This window comes from Vicugna pacos, chromosome X (genome assembly GCF_048564905.1).
Source record: "Vicugna pacos chromosome X, VicPac4, whole genome shotgun sequence".
Lineage (NCBI taxonomy): Eukaryota > Metazoa > Chordata > Mammalia > Artiodactyla > Camelidae > Vicugna > Vicugna pacos.
Window position 1 is genome coordinate 47,936,693 of NC_133023.1, and position 5,789 is coordinate 47,942,481.

General features: G+C 45.6%; 1 long non-coding RNA gene across 1 annotated transcript; it reads right to left on the minus strand.

Moving 5' to 3' along the window:
* Positions 1–305: 305 nt before the first annotated feature.
* Positions 306–4,816, minus strand: LOC102538839 (uncharacterized). Its single transcript, XR_012067502.1, has 3 exons — positions 4,634–4,816; positions 1,404–1,532; positions 306–552 (listed from the first exon to the last, which is right to left on the minus strand). It is a non-coding gene; the product is annotated as an uncharacterized lncRNA (long non-coding RNA).
* Positions 4,817–5,789: the final 973 nt, after the last annotated feature.

Consider the following 5,789-nt stretch of genomic DNA (forward strand, 5'->3'; position numbering starts at 1 on the left):
TAGTCTTAGAAATCTGTGCTGGGAGAGCCTGCTGCCTGCAGGCTCAGAACAAATAGAACTGGGTGAAGCGAGATGGAAGTCGTCCTGGTGAGGAACTGAAAAGATCAAGGGTCAAGCAGAGCTGGAAGGTGGGGAAGTGGAAGTAAGAGGAACGTGGACAGGCAGGAAAGCAGAGGAGTCAGTGCTTGATGCCCCAGTGAGGGTGAAGGAGGGCCAGGGAGGCTGGTGGAGAAGCAGCTGGACGGCTAGAGGTGGGCACTTAAAGGAGACAGGCTGGACCTGGGTGGAGACACGCCCGGGCATGAGCCCGGGGGTAGGATGAATGGGGGGTGGCTGGCTCAGGCTGACGGAGAAGAAGACCCTAAAATGACCATACTGGGTGGTGGAGGGCGAATGAACATTGACGTCTTGATGGTAGGAGGTGAGGCAATACAGAGCTGGTGGTCCAGGTGCTCCTGACTGAGGCAGATGAGCAGGGAGGTCAGGGTGGCAGGCACTGCTAGGAAAGGATCTGGGTTTTCCAGGTGCTCCCAAGAGAGGAAGAGCAATGATCTGAAGGTGGAAAGTTAGCACAAGGAGGTCAACCCAGGCTCCTGATCAAACGGGGGTGTGTGAGGGGGCAAAGCGTCAACTCCAGAGATGGTTACCCAGGAAGCAGGGACCACGGGTGAAGTGAGGGGACACTCAGAGAAGAGAGGGAGAAATGTCTTCTGGGTGTAGAGGGAAGAGAGGCCCCAGGACAAAGGAGCACAGAGGCACAGTGATGTGGATGGACTGGCTCTATGGTGACACTGAAGGGATGGCTGGATCTTTGTCCTGAGGGCTTAGGTTCAGGGGACTACTGGCCTCATGAGGACTCCCCTCTCAGCAACCAGGACAGATTCTCCCGGTTCTGAGAGCTGTGTGGTCACCACTGTTCCCGGAGGGCCTCTGCCTCCATCTTCTCTTATCAGACTTTTCTGCCCAGCCCCCGACTGCCAGCGAGGGAGCCTGGGCCTCGCAGCTGCTTTCCGTGGAGGGACACAAGCTCCTTGGAGAAGCAGGCTGATCTCACTTTTCTCCGTAAACCAGAGCCTAGCAAAGCGCCAGCCCATGTGTGGGCCATGTAGGGGCTCGGATACTTACTAAACTAACTCAAAGCAGTAGAATAGCAGAGCTGGAGGAAGTGACCACTGAGCTCACAGAATTCGCTGCCCACACCCCCATTCTACAGATGAGGAGTCAGAGACCAAGCAGTGAAGCAGCCTTGGCCAAGGTCACTCTGCTCTTAAATGCTGGCCTGTGTCAGGCATGCCAAGTGATGAGCTGCAGTGAAGGCCTGAGAGAGGGCTCTGGGGCCAGACAGCTTGGGTTCAAGTCCCAGCTCTGCCATTATTAGCCGTGTGATTAATGAATGTCCTTACCTTTAAAGTGGAACTCATAGTGGTGTCAACTCATTGGGTTGTCGTGAACACAGCGTTCCTGGAACAGCAGGACAGAGTTCTGTAGGGTTTGCTATTGCTTTGGTTACTATTATTATCACCAAGTGAACCCTGAAATAAAGAACAAATGCAGCAAGAATTTTTATTTTAAAGGATTTTAAAATCCTCTGATGAATGTTTCATTTCATCTATTCAAGTTTGCCCTTGACCCTTACTAACAACTACACAATGGATGACTTTTGAGGCAATCTTGCTTCATGTCTTTAATTCTCACTAACGACACAGGCTATTTAACAGGCAGCAGTTTCTTTTCCAGGAAGAGGGACAAAAAGTTAAAAATGACTCAGTGCCTCCCGGTCCCCAGTGAGTTGGTTGTGACCTGTCAACCCAGCTTTGGGGAAGTGCCCGCTCCCCCTGGGCTCGCTAAGCTGCCCCCCGGACTCCAGGGGGCGCTGTACCCCCACATGAATCCAGTCTCTTGGTTCCTATCTTTGCTTCGGATTCCTCAAGGACTGCCTATGCCCCTCGGCCCCATCTGCCCCACCAGCCTTGGCTGCTGGACTCCAGGACACTATCCTGGGTCTCAACCATCCTCTGTTCCTACGCCCGCCCCACTACTCTACATTTTGTTCTTCAAGTGTGGGCTCCTGTGGCTCGCCACACAGCAGGGGTCTCCCTGTCCTCCACCTAGGGTAACTGCATTGTCCTGCATGGTGTCTAGCGAACCCGTGTGGAGGCAGGAAGAATACAGAACAACAGGTGCTCAGAGGGGCTGCCTTTCCCACTGCAGGGGCCCTAGAGAGCTTTCTTCCGGCTGGTTATTCACAGGCGCTGAAGCTGTGGAATCTCGATCTCACCAATTTAAAGGACATCATCACTAATTACAAAAGCAATCATTTCTTCAGTAGCAAAAGGAGAAAAGACTTTGTGTTCCCCACCTCCAACATTTTTCCCCCACCTTCAGATGTTTCTCATCTCTGGGCAAGGGTACAAAGAAACGCACAGAATATTATTTTTCAATGTTTTTTCCCACACTGAAGATTGCTTTCCCAGAACCGATGAAGGTTAGAATGGTTTAGCTTTCCTGGACTGAGTATTCAGAGGCCTGGGGGGGGAGGAGGGAGGTGAGATAACTCAGCAATATTGAACCTAACAGAGACATTAAAAGGTTCTATTCTAAACAGAAAGGAAGCAGGATGCTATAGAAACAGGAAAACCATAGTTGGAAATGCAATAACGAGTTACAAGGGAATAAACATAAAGATGTAAAAATGAAAAAGGACATCAAAATAAAAAAAGGTGGGAATGGGAGAGGGGAGCAAGAAAATATAGATTTTTTTTCTGTTTTTTCTTTGTTATTCTTAGGATGTGTTGGAGCCTACGTGATTATCAGTCTAAAGGAAATAGATATAGTAATGGGTTGATATATTTGAAGAATAAGGTAACCACAAATCAAAAGCATACAATAGAATCACAAAAAACCCAAAAAGAAATAAACTCAAAATGGCTTAAAGACTTAAATATTAGACAAGACACTATAAACTTCTCACAAGAAAACATAGGCAAAACATTATTTGACATACATCTCAGCAATGTTTTCTGAGGGCAATCTAAGCAACCCAAGCAACAGAAATTAAAGCCAAAATAAATAAATGAGACCTAATTAAACTTATAAACTTTTGCACAGCAATAGAAACCATAAGTAAAACAAAAAGACAACTTACGGAATGGGAGAAAATATTTGCAAAAGATGAGACTGACCATGGCTTAATTTCTAGACTATATAAATAGTTCATACAACTTAATAAGAAAAAAATAAATAACCAAATCGAAAAATGGGCAGAACAACTAAACAAGCAATTCTCCAATGAAGATACACAATGGCCAATAGGCTTATAAAAAAATGCTCAATATCGCTCAATTATCAGAGAGATGCAGCTCCAAACTACAATGTTATCATCTCACACCAGTCAGAATGGCCATCATTCAAAAGTCCACAAGCCATAAATGCCGGAGAGGCTGTGGAGAAAAGGAAACCCTCGTACATTGTTGGTGGGAATGTAGTTTGGTGCAGCCACTGTGGAAAACAGTATGGAGATTCCTCAAAAGACAAAAAAAAAACAAAACAAAACAAACAAAAAAAAGACTTATCACCTAATCCAGCAATCCCACTCCTGGGCATATATCCAGAGGGAACCTTAATTCCAAAAGATACCCGCACCCCAATGTTCACAGGAGCACTGTTTACAGTGGCCAAGACATAGAAGCAAACTAAACGTCTACTGACAGATGACTGGATAAAGATGTGGTATTTAGATATAACAGAGTATTACTCAGTTGTAACAAAAAAGGAAATAAGGTCATTTACAGCAAGTTGGTTGGAACTGGAGATTATCTCACTAAGTGAAATAAGTCAGACAAAGACAAGTATCATATGATATCATTTATATGTGGAATTTTAAAAAAATGATACAAATGAACTTATTTATAAAACAAAAACAGACTCACAGACTTATAAAACAAATTTAGGAGTTTGGGATTAACAGATACAAATTACTATATGTAAAACAGACAAACGACAAGGATTCACTGTAGAACACAGGGAACAATATTCAGTATCTTGCAACCTATAATGGAAAAGAACCTGAAAAAGAATAGACTATGTATATGTACAACTGAATCACTATGCTGTATACCTGAAACTAACAAAACATTGTAAATCAACCACATTTCAATTTAAAAAAATTGATAAGCTCTAAATACCTTTATTCAAAGAAAATCTTGAACTGTTCCCTCTTACAAAACTTAAAATGGGTAGTTTGAGCAGGACCAAATTATACTGGCTGGGCAGTTACATATCTTCTCCAGCACGTGGCCTATGCTACACACACATCGTGTTTTCCTACAGGTAAGAACAGCCCTGACTGCACAGGGAGTGAGTCCTTCTGGGACAAGGCCTATGTGGCAGTGTCCTCCTTGTCACTGCTCCATCTCACTTGGAGGCCAGGGTCTTCAGAGGTGAGGGGACATAGAGCTCCTACACTTCAAATTGACTTCCCGAAAAAACTATGGAAAAACCAAATTCACCTGCAGTGTGGGAAACTTGAGCAGGGCCCCTAAGCAGACCGACAAGCCCAAAGTAAGATGGCCCGATGTTCATTCGGAACCAGAACAACGACCACCTGGCCCCAGTTAAATGACCACCACCTCACCTGCAATGAACTGCTCGTACTCAATGTCAGGGTTGTTTCTGTTGAGACTTGGGAGGTCAAAGGAGTCGGACCAGGGAATCCAGACCTGGTTGATGTTGGGGTTCTGCCAGTGGTAGAGGTGGCCCCAAGGGGATAGCACCAGTACCGGCTCTTCCATCTCCAGCAGGGTCTTCAGGAGTAAGGCAATGTGGATGCAGACGTTCCTACGGAGGCTGAAGCCCTCTGGAGGGTTGAAGTCACACAGAAGGTACCTGGCAGGGAGCAAAGGAGGGCGGGTCTTCAAGGCCAGGCCTCTGCACAGGAATCCCGGCTTAGATAGAACAGATACAAAGGGAATCCCTGCACACCCCATGGCCTAGACTCCAGACACATTCAGCAGCTTCTGGTTTGTAAACTGGAGGCACTGCCCACCCATCTCCATGTGGCCAATTACTTCAAGTCCGGGAGCAGTTGCGGAAGACATCTTGGCATCCGTCTAACACCACTAAGCACCTGACTAGCAACTGAGAACCCGTTCTCCAGGGGCTCTCAAACTTCTTGTTCTACAGAACCCTATACACTCTTAACAATTACTGAGAACTCCAAAAGGCTGCTATTTATGTGAGTTAAATCTATCAATATTTCCTGTGTTAGAAGTTAAATAAGAAGTTAGAAAAAGTGTATGAATTCACTTAAAAATAATAACAATCTACTGTATGTTACCATTAATACTCTTAAACAAAATATAATTCTATTTTTCAAAACAAAAACCATTAGTGAGAAGAATAGCAGTGATTTTAATTTCTGCAAATCTCTTTTGGACTGGTGAGAGCTGAATTCTCCTATCTGCCTCTGCATTCCCTGTTTTGTGATATCACAGGCCAGGTTTTCCCTGGAAAACCCCACAGGAACTTGGGAGAGCAAGAGTGTGCAAAAGGCAGGTGACATCCCGGCGTTTCAATGAAAGTGGTCTTGCACCTCCGGGGCCTTGGATACACTTTCATAACTGCTGCCCTATCCTAGGCGAGACTCTTCTACACAAGAGACAGGCAAGGGTCCTGGATTCTGTAATGAGTTACCGCCACCACACCACTCCCTTCTGTGGGTTTCTCACAACCTCCATTACTGCAGATGAGGATTTAATCCTCAGCTGTGGCCTCTAATCCCAGAAGACTGC